Source organism: Nelumbo nucifera, chromosome 4 (assembly GCF_055504915.1).
Source record: "Nelumbo nucifera cultivar China Antique chromosome 4, China Antique-T2T, whole genome shotgun sequence".
NCBI classification, from domain to species: domain Eukaryota; kingdom Viridiplantae; phylum Streptophyta; class Magnoliopsida; order Proteales; family Nelumbonaceae; genus Nelumbo; species Nelumbo nucifera.
Window position 1 is genome coordinate 77,414,573 of NC_142652.1, and position 9,938 is coordinate 77,424,510.

The 9,938-nt window shown below is 39.3% G+C and overlaps 1 long non-coding RNA gene across 2 annotated transcripts; it reads right to left on the minus strand.

The window, feature by feature from the left end:
- Positions 1–161: 161 nt before the first annotated feature.
- On the minus strand, positions 162–7,272 carry LOC148800752 (uncharacterized). 2 transcript variants are annotated; one of them, XR_016085890.1, is made up of 4 exons: positions 7,065–7,272; positions 1,374–2,729; positions 902–1,294; positions 162–823 (listed from the first exon to the last, which is right to left on the minus strand). It is a non-coding gene; the product is annotated as an uncharacterized LOC148800752 (long non-coding RNA). The 2 variants fall into 2 exon arrangements; XR_016085889.1 differs by having other exon boundaries at positions 1,374–7,272.
- Between the last annotated feature and the right edge of the window lie 2,666 nt (positions 7,273–9,938).

The window sequence follows — 9,938 nt, forward strand, 5'->3', positions numbered from 1 at the left end:
TCCTAATAGTGACGAGCTCACCAGCTCGGGAGTAACCTATACCGAGTTCACTCCTATTTGGTTTAGCTTGCCAGCTTGGGAGTAAGTTATACTTGGAAAGATTACTTGGAGAAATTTGCACACAGATTACAAAAGCACTTGTATTTCATTAATATGGAATGTCGAGTACAATAAAAAAAATAAAAAAAATAAGATTTTTACAATGGACCGAGCTCAGAGGCTCGAAGTATTGAGCATTACAGAAAAGGGGGGGTCCAAGAAAAGAGGCATTTAGTCACTTCGGGGCTCCTCATCCTTACTGGAGGGTTCAGCAGGGGGATCTCTCTCCATGCGGTCCTCAGCAGCACTGGTCTCCTCATCCTCATCAAGCAGGTCATCGTCACTTTCTACTTCAGAGTCCGGGTCCTGGGCAGCTTCGTCGGCCATCTCCTCTGTGATCTTCGATGTTGTTATGGCACTGAGGTCAAGCTAGGGAAATTTACGTCGGGTTAACCACCTGTTGAGCTTGAATCCTTTGCGGTAACCCGCTGTCCCAGCCTCGACCAGACTTTTCCAATTCTCCGCGGAGGACTTGTACTCCTCAACAGCCTTAGCCTTGGCCTCCTCCACCGCTTGAAGCCTTACGCTCCTCGAGCTCCTTTTTCTCCGACATCAACAAGGTGATCATCTCCTTCTTAGCTCGCGCGTCATTCTTCAGTTGGTTATTCTCGTTGCGAGCTAAGTTCAGTTCGGCATGGGCCTTCCGGGAAGACTCCTCAGCTTCGAGAGCCCGCTTCAAGTTCACCTTGGACTGATAAGCCAAGGCATGAATGGAGGAGTTCACCTGCCAAGAGAAGAAAATAAGCATCAGTATACAATGAAGTTCAAGTACAAGATTGGAAAGACAAGTTCGGGAACTTACCACCATACAGTGAGTAGCCGCTCGAGCCCCAAGCTGAGCAACTAGCAGTTCGGCCCAACGAGCAACCTCCTCGGCAAATACTGCGTCCTTTCTCTTGAGGAGGCTGAACCTTGGAGTCAAAATACTTCGAGCTGCATCATCACTACTCGAAGAAGTGGCGGCTGCAGGAACAGGCTCCGAAGAAATTAGCCACCTCAGGCATGCGGGGTGGGGAGGGCTTGCCTGAGTCCTCCTCGACCAGATCTATTACGGGAGGCTGATCGGCAGACGGGTGCTCGGGCTTGGGAACGGCGGCTGGTCGGTGCTCAACACGAGCCCTTTTTGAGGCTCTCTTCTTCTTTTTCCCCCTCTTCATACTCCTGAAGAGCTCCACAGCGGGGATGTCCATGGCAGCTCCAACAAAAAATGAGCTAAGTTAGATACAGTACCGAGGTAAAAACAAACGAAAAAAGTACAGCAAACAATGACCTACTAGGACTCAGACCGGCTTGCACGAGCTTCTCCTCGGTCACGAAGTCTTCAAACTTCAGGCTGAGCTCCGCCCAAGATCAGAGCACCTCTCTTGTCTTCAGGTCCAACCTAACACCGGGGTCCTAGACGGCTGCCTCTAGTGAGTCGGGAAGGGCCACCCTTTAGTGTTGCGGACCATGAAAGAGTGCCTCTTCCAGTCTGGGACCTTGTTAGGAAGCTCGTGCAAAAGTTTGAAACCAGGGCGAGGTGACAGATAGTAAGTTCGTCTGTGCTCGGGCAGAACACAAGACGAATTCTTCTTGATGGAAAGAATAGAAGAAAAGATGTCGATGTCAAGAGGAAGATTGTAATCGGGGAAAAGTGAAATGGTCCCTACGATGTTGTGGATGGAGTTCGGGTGTAGCTGATCTATGGTGATGTTGAAAAATTTTATGACCTCAACTATGAGAGGGTGAAGTGGAAGATGAAGACCAGTAGCGAGTTGCTCCTCAAAGATCACGATCTCGTTGTAACCATGATCCCAAGGGAAGTTACCTAAGGGAATGCTATAGACGAGGTCGTTGGGAACTCTATACTGGGCTACTAAGGTTAGGAAACTGTCCGTCGTCATTGCCGATGGGCCAAAGTTGTCTGGTAGCCGACCTCGGTCTGAGGTGGAAACCAGGTTACCCGAGGCCTCTCGCTCCTGACCCGAAGCAACCTCCTTGGGGGGACCGGGGACCGCGTCTTGACCTGAAGTAGCCTCCTCGGTAGGACGGGGATCCACGGTCTGAGCTGAGGTACCCACTTCGACTCCAGCGAACTCACCGCTCCTATCTAAGAGACTATCAAAACTAAAGCTAGACATGCTAGAAAGACACGGAATCGAAAAAGAAAAAGCAAAGGGGGTCTCACCAAAAGAAAGACTGAAGAAAGGAAAGCGACCTCGGAATGACACCGAATTGAAAGACTCGAGTGCAACCTCAGATTGCGGATCCGCAGACTTGTAGCGAAGAAAATGAGCCCCTTGGCCCCTATTTATAGCTAGACTGTCCGGGAATCAATGGTCAAGATCAACACGACCCGATGGCTCCTAGAGAAACCGGTTGCACGACCCCCGAGGTTGAAATCGATTTAGCGCGTGTTTTGACATCCGTGGAGTTTTTAAACGGCGTGACGTCTGCACGTGACTCGTACGCGACTTGGGTTATTACTTGGTTGAGCCGGGTGGTCGAACAGGTCCGACCGACAATTCACCCTCCAAGTCGCCTAGACTTCATGCCAAATCCACCTGGACTCGTCATGAACTCCCCGCACCGGGTTGAGACCCCTGCCACGAGGAGTGGGGGGCAATTGATGAAGGGCGATTTGGCACGACCTAGCAAGAAGGGGACACGTGGACACGATCAGATCAAGGGATGACAGCTCAGCTCGACAAGTCTAGTTCGCAACATTCAGAGCTCAAAAAATAGGATTTATCCCCAACATTGTCATAGAGTTTACTTTCTGTGAACACAATACAGAACGATAAAAAACTGAAGAACAATACCGAGTTTACTTTCAAAAAATAGGATTTAACCCCCTAGAAAAATAGAAAACTGAATCTAAAACATACCTCAGTGAGATGCATTGGAAGAAGAAGGAGGCGTTCGGAGTATCCTTGAAATAAAAGCATGTGGCAGGAGATGCAACGGAAGCCCAAACGCCTCCGGCAAAACATCTCACTTCATACTCATTTTATTGGTTTAAGTGATAATATATGGATTAAAAAAATAGAAAATTCTAAATTCTAAAAAATTAGGAAAGGGGTGGGGATAAAGGAGAGAATGAGAGACGTGCAGACATGGCATGTCCAATTTTAATATATATATATAGATGGCCATTCCCTCCCCCTCCTATGGGAATGAAAATTCATTCTAGCTGATTCGGATACGAATTCCAATTCCTATGGTCTATTCTTGCTACCTGAAATTGGTATAATTCATTATGATCCTAGTATCAAGAGTATTGATTCTATAAATCAAGAAGATTATAAGTAAAAGGCTTGATGAATATATGATCTTTGGTGTTAGTTGTAATGTATTTTATTAATCTTGTAAGGAGATGTTAACCAATATGGCTTATCCGGGGCATGTTTGTCGAATTTGTATGATTTTTTTTTCAAAATAAATACAACTATTACATAAACGAAAACAAACAAACAAACAAATAAATAAATAAATAAATAAAACAATAGGATTTTGTCAAAATCTCCAATTTTGAAAATCCACAAAAACATAATTTTCAAATGGAGCTTTCGTTGTCAAATTTTCAAAATCTAATGTTTAAGGGTTTATTATTATTATTATTATTATTATTATTATTATTATTATTATTATTATTATTATTATTATTATTATTATTATTAACATTAAGAAAGATAGTTAGGCATGATTAGGCATCACATACGACCAAAAAAGTGGATGGTTTACATCGATGCATTTAAAGCATTTTTATTTATTCTTCTCATTAATTCCACTAATTAAATCCATGCATAATAACTTAATAAATCTAATACCATAAAAACTTATACTTTTAAAATCCAAATGGAAAAATAGTGTTTTCATCTAGGTGGCAGTAAGAAATTAAACCATTTTGGGTTAAATGGGCTAACTCATGTTGTCATAATTGAACAATAAAAATTCAAAAATAAATAAAATGCAAAAAATAAAAATAAAAATTGAAGAAAATTTTGAGAACTTTTTTAACATCATATATTCAACATATTAAGGGTGTGAAATTTTCTTTTTGACTAAACTACCCATATTTTTTAATTTAAGTCCCTCTTTAATTCTGAGGGCTAATAATGTAATATCATTTATAATTTTTTACCTCATTTAATTCCCTCTCATTAAGTCTTATATTTAAGATATTAACGCATATTCTCTCACATTAAATCTTATATTTAAGGTATTAACTCACATTAAATCTTATATTTAAGGTATTTTTTTAATAAATTATAATAATTAGATCTTTAGCAAATACATTTTAAGATTATGAAATCCATGTTTTTTAAAGGGTAAAATGCTAAAACCTCCTCTAAAATTTCTGACCATTACTGAAATCTCTCCCGAGTTTGGTAATTACAATCACTTCCCTTGAACTTTCTAACACAGTTGCAGCTAGACCCCATCTCTTATATCATCTAATAGGTAAGAGGCATGAAAGTGTCCAAAATAACCATTTTTATTTTCCAAAGGTTCCCTTCATATCAATCACTAACCAAGCTGTTTCAATGTCTTTTCTGAAATTGATTTATTTTATAAATTTTCTCTTCATATGAATCCCTCAAAGGTAAGGTTGCAATTTTAAACCTTTTTTTGTTGTACATAAAATTTTTATTGTTTGTTATGCAAAAAACAAACTCAATAGTAACTACATGGGTATTTTGGACATTTGTGTGCCTCTTGTTATTGGATTCTAAGAAAGGGGGTATATTTGCAACTATATTAGAAAGTTCAAGGTAGGCGATTGCAATTACCAAACTTCATGGGATATTTCTACAACAATCTTAAACTTCAGGGGAGGTTTCATCAATTTATCATTTTTTTAAATTAACAAAAACAAAATGAAACCATTCTTCCATCCAAGTTGTGGGTAAGCCAATTCAACCATCTCGGTCAAATGGGTGAATCCATGATGTCATAGTTAAATAATAAAACTTTTAAAATATAAACAAATTCACAAAATAAAAAAATATAGAAAATGGGCCATTACTTAAATATTTTATATTAATCATATCAAAGAAAAATAAGTGTCACAAACAATAATTGTTTTTATTGATAATGGAAACAAAGTAAAAATTTTAAAACCAACAAAAAATGAAATTGATTTCCTATTTGGCTTGGTTGAATAGTTCAACTTTTAGGTCAAATGTGTCAATATCTTATGTCATAATTAAGTAATAAAAATTAAAAAAATACGTAAGTTTTGCAAAAAAAAACATTTGGGTACATCTCTAATATTATATATTCATCATATTAAATAAAAACAAGTGTCATAAATAAGAATTTTTTATACACATGAAAATATAAAAAATGTAATTTGAATTTAGTCCATTTTTAACTGTAAGGAAAATATGTAATTTGAACTATTATTTTTCACCTCATTGAAATCCTTAAAGTCATATATAAGGTGTTAACACCCATTCTCTCTCATTAAATGATATATTAAAGATATTTTCTCACCAATAAATCCTGTTATTAGATCTATTTCCAATACTTTTAACAACATAAATCTCATTTTTTTTTTCAAAATTGAACCAAAAAATGAAACCATCCTTCTGTTTAGGTGGTGCGTAAGCAATTCAACCATCTAGGTCAAATGGGTTGAGCCATTATGTCATAATTAAATAATAAAATTAAAGAAAGACAAAAACACAAAAAATTACAAAAAAATATATAATATTTATAAAAAGGACATCTGGAACATCTCTAACATAAAACTATTTTATAAACATAGAAATATATACAAAATTTAAAATAATTTGGATGTGGATTACTATCTTCATCATTTAAAATTGCCACTTGTAAAGCATGTGCAAATTTACTAGTGATCTAAAGCAAGTAAATACAATTGGTTCACTTGGAATAGTTCATCATCCAAACAAGAAATTAGTTTAGATAAATACAAAAATACCTACATGGGGCTGACATGGTGATGTTTATTTAAGAAATGACCATTAGACCAAACATGAACTAAAAATACTAGGAGTATTCTTTTTTTTTCCAATGAATTAGCCCTTTAAGCTTTTTGATTTTTTCCATACCGTAGTTGAACTCAAGAAAATATTTTCTAATATATTTGTTGTACGTTATTAAGGTAGCTATAATGGTTTGTAGAGTGGGTTGGATCATGTTGAGCGTGCAATTTGAGTGGGTTGGGTCATGTTAAGGGTCAACCTGGGCCCAACCCTAAAGGTGCAAAGACTAGGCTTGAGCATGGCCCAACCTAAGGTAAAGCTTGAATTTATCAACTCAGGCCCAACTCAAGCTTAACCCTATAAAACTCAAGTTGGGTTTAGTCAGGCTTGGGCAAGTTGATCGAATTTATGAACATTTTTGTTTAGCCATCTATTGTCGGGCTTAATTTAAGAGTTGAATTGATTAAAAGTACATATGTAAATTTACCTAAAAGATCTTTTAAATAAATAAAATGCATTCATGTATTTGAGCTCCAAAAAGCTCATGGTCGGCTCTAACAAAAGGAGTCACCACCCATTTTTTTAAAGGAAATGGGCCCTCATTTAAACTTTAAAAACTTAATTTTATTGCCTCGATAGTTACTCCATTCTCCTCCAGGAAAGGCTCCTAACTAAGAGATTTCGGGTTCCAAAGGATTGGGAGAGGAAAGGTGTTAAGCACCCCTATCTCTAAGCTGCTAAAACAACCCAATGTGGGAGCTATGTAGGCTAAGTTTCTAATGAAAACCATCAGAATTGATTGCTATAAATTCTAAAATTTGGAGAAAAGTATTCCTAATTCCTCCTAAAAATGATTTCGATGTAATGTTATCAGGCTTTAGGTACTGATTTCCCTAAGACCCTCACCTCTCCGCCTCTTTATCTTAGTTTAGAAGAAGTTGAGAACACAAGTTCTCCAAGGTCTTAGAACTTCCAGTAACCAGCAACCAAGAAACTACAAACTTGAGTTAAAAGATGAAATGAAAGGCATACCTCTCGTGTGTAACCTTGTCATTGAGATTCTAGCAACTATGCGAAAAGTGGGCTTGAATGAGCTCAAGAGGGGTTTGAAACTTTCAAAAGCTTGGAGATTTTTTACAAAACTTAGATTTGAAAAACAAAGGGCGGATTTGAAGTTGATTGTAGAAATGTTTGGAGGTTTCTTACAAATGGGAGCTCTATAGAGGTTGGGAATGCTTCTAGCATCTCTCCTCTGTTTCTCCCCTCTCAAAAGGTCCCACCTTCAGAGCTTGTGTTGGGTCTCTATTTATAGAGGAAGAAGGGGAACAGGTCTTAGATTCACCCAATTAGGGAGTTTAATCTTCAAGAGAGCATTTTCATAAAAAAAGCAAAGATTTTTCAAAGAAAAAGGTGCTCAGTCAAGCTTTCATTTTTGGTGAGATGATTTTCCCTGATTTTGGGTTGATTTTCATGATTTATGTGTGTCCAATGAATTCTTGGGGCATGCCTATCATTGCGATCTCATATTTGGGGTTGTCAATGGCATAAAGCATAAATTTGACTTAACCATAATTGTTATTTTATCTTTTTCTAACTTTTAAGTGGGGGTATCTTTGGGTTTTGGAGATTTTTAAGTCTATTAGACTCAATTTTATTAGTTTAGGTGTTTAAATAGGTCAAGCATGACATCAACCATCACTCTTTTGAAGTCTCAAGTTGGGATAAATGAATGAATGATTTAATTTGATGCATCAAAATGGAATTTTTGTAGTTTAATGGTTAAACGGGTGAACTATGTCATAAAATTTGATGTACAAAGGTGTTTTGGGTCTTTGAATATAGTGGCAAGGTCTGATCAGTCAAAAATGGCTTAAATGGTGCATATTTTTGGCTGGTATGCTCCAATCAATAAGATTTGTTAAAATAGAATCTTAGCTTGACGGAGAACCAAACAAGGGAATTTGGGGATGAAATTTGGTGGGTAGGAATTTTTGAATGTCCCGAATCTAATGATAAAGATGAATTTATGATAAAATATGTGGATTAAAGGATTTGGTTTGGATTAAGGTTCCTACTTATGTCTCATTGACCAATGAGAGGGTCTAGAATGGGACCTTTCTTGTTTTGGGTGGAAAAAGAGGGATTTAAGGCTGAATTAAGGTTCCTACTTAGCATGGGGGCATGAATTAAGGTGAGGAGTCAGGTGGTTGGTGCCGATTTGAGAAGGAATTGGTTGGTCTTGGTTGTCTGGCTCTATTTATTCATGGTCATCAAAATGGAATCTTGGCATTTTTCAGGTTGATTGTCGTAGATTTCTAGTGGAATTTGGGGCTTGATTGTATCTTAGGATCCTTGAAGCAAATGAATGTGTCGGATTTGAAGTTAGGGTGTCAAGGTTTGAACACTGCATAGACCGGGACCGTTAGAGAGAAAATTAGTGTGATGAATGGTGGATCTTTGGAGTTTGGTCATGAAATTCAATACGTACTTGTGGGGTTTCACATAAAAGGGGATTTTTTTTTTGGATTTTGAAAACTCTCAAGTTGGTTTAGTTTTGTTTTCAAGCTTTGGGTTTAAAAAGGAGGGTTTAACGAGGTATGGTGAAGGGATCGAGAAAAAATTACGTGTTGACATGTATGTATTTGTTAGAGTAGACTCGGGTTGGGTGAAACTAAGCTCAAATTAGGCTTAGACTACCCAATGCCTCAACCCAAGCACAACCTAAATTCAGGCAAGTCCAAGTCTTTCTATTCCTAACCTAACCAACCTAAAATATCATGACAATCCTGGACAAAAACTCAAGTTGGATCAGCTCAAGATGCAACTTGGATAGCCTAAAGATTCGGGCCTAAAGTAGTGTAAATTTCTAATTTGGGACATTCAGAGTTGCACCCATGGTTACAACCCTAAGTCCAAGGGACTATAACCAAGGTTCAAAGTATTGACCCTTAACAGTTGATGATGTGCGATCCGGCCGGTCTTAGCTGTCAACGACCTTGCCTCTGAATTGAGTATCTGGAGACCTGAAACGGGGGAGATGAAGAAGCTCCGGGGAGAACCCGATGTAGAGGCTCCGAAGCTCAAGTTAGAATCCTTCAAAGGCAAGATAAACCAGATAGTGCAAAGTTTGCATACCTTGTTCTTGGGGGGTAGGGAGCCTTTTATAACCACCTCGCGCACTCACTTCCAGGCTTTTGTAAGATTGGGCCTGACTATCTCTGAGCTCCTGCCAGTTTGGATGTCATCCCTTCTGGCCGGACAGAACCGCCACTGCTCCTTTTGTCAGAGCCGTTTCTGCGGCTGGTGACGACGGTGGCAGGTGGCGGTGGCAGGAGGCCGTTTGAAGTGCGGCTATCAAGCGTCAGATCCCAAATCAGTCAGGTGCGCCGCCCTTGGAAACGGACACCCTTGGTGTCAGGTATGGTACGTTTGGTTAGTCTGGCGTTTCGGAGGCGAAGTGCTGGCGTAACGGGGGGGACAAAGTCTTGAGTTCGGTTTGGGGAGTGCTCCGAGCTGCCATGGGCCAACTCGGGTCACGGCCTTGTGAGGTTTAGGGCCCAGGAGAGAGTTCGGGGCTCCTTGCTGGGAGCTCGGGTCCTTAGTAGTGAGCTCAGGTTCTTAGTAGGGAGCTCAGGCTCCTAGTAGGGAGCTCGGGCTCCTAGTAGGGAGCTCGTGCTCCTTTTTTCTTTTAGTGCTTGTGTTTTGGGCGCTTTGTTGCCCCGAGCTGTTCGCTTTTGCCACGCGTCGACTGATGGCGAGGTCGGGCCAAATTTCCCTTCATCAACAGTCAATACGTATCGTATCAAGGGCACCCCGATACGCCCCTACAGAGGGTGTATTGGGGTTCTGACCGGTTCAGGGGGTGGAGGAGCCTTAAACCGGCCCCCTAAATCGGTTTTGAAAAAA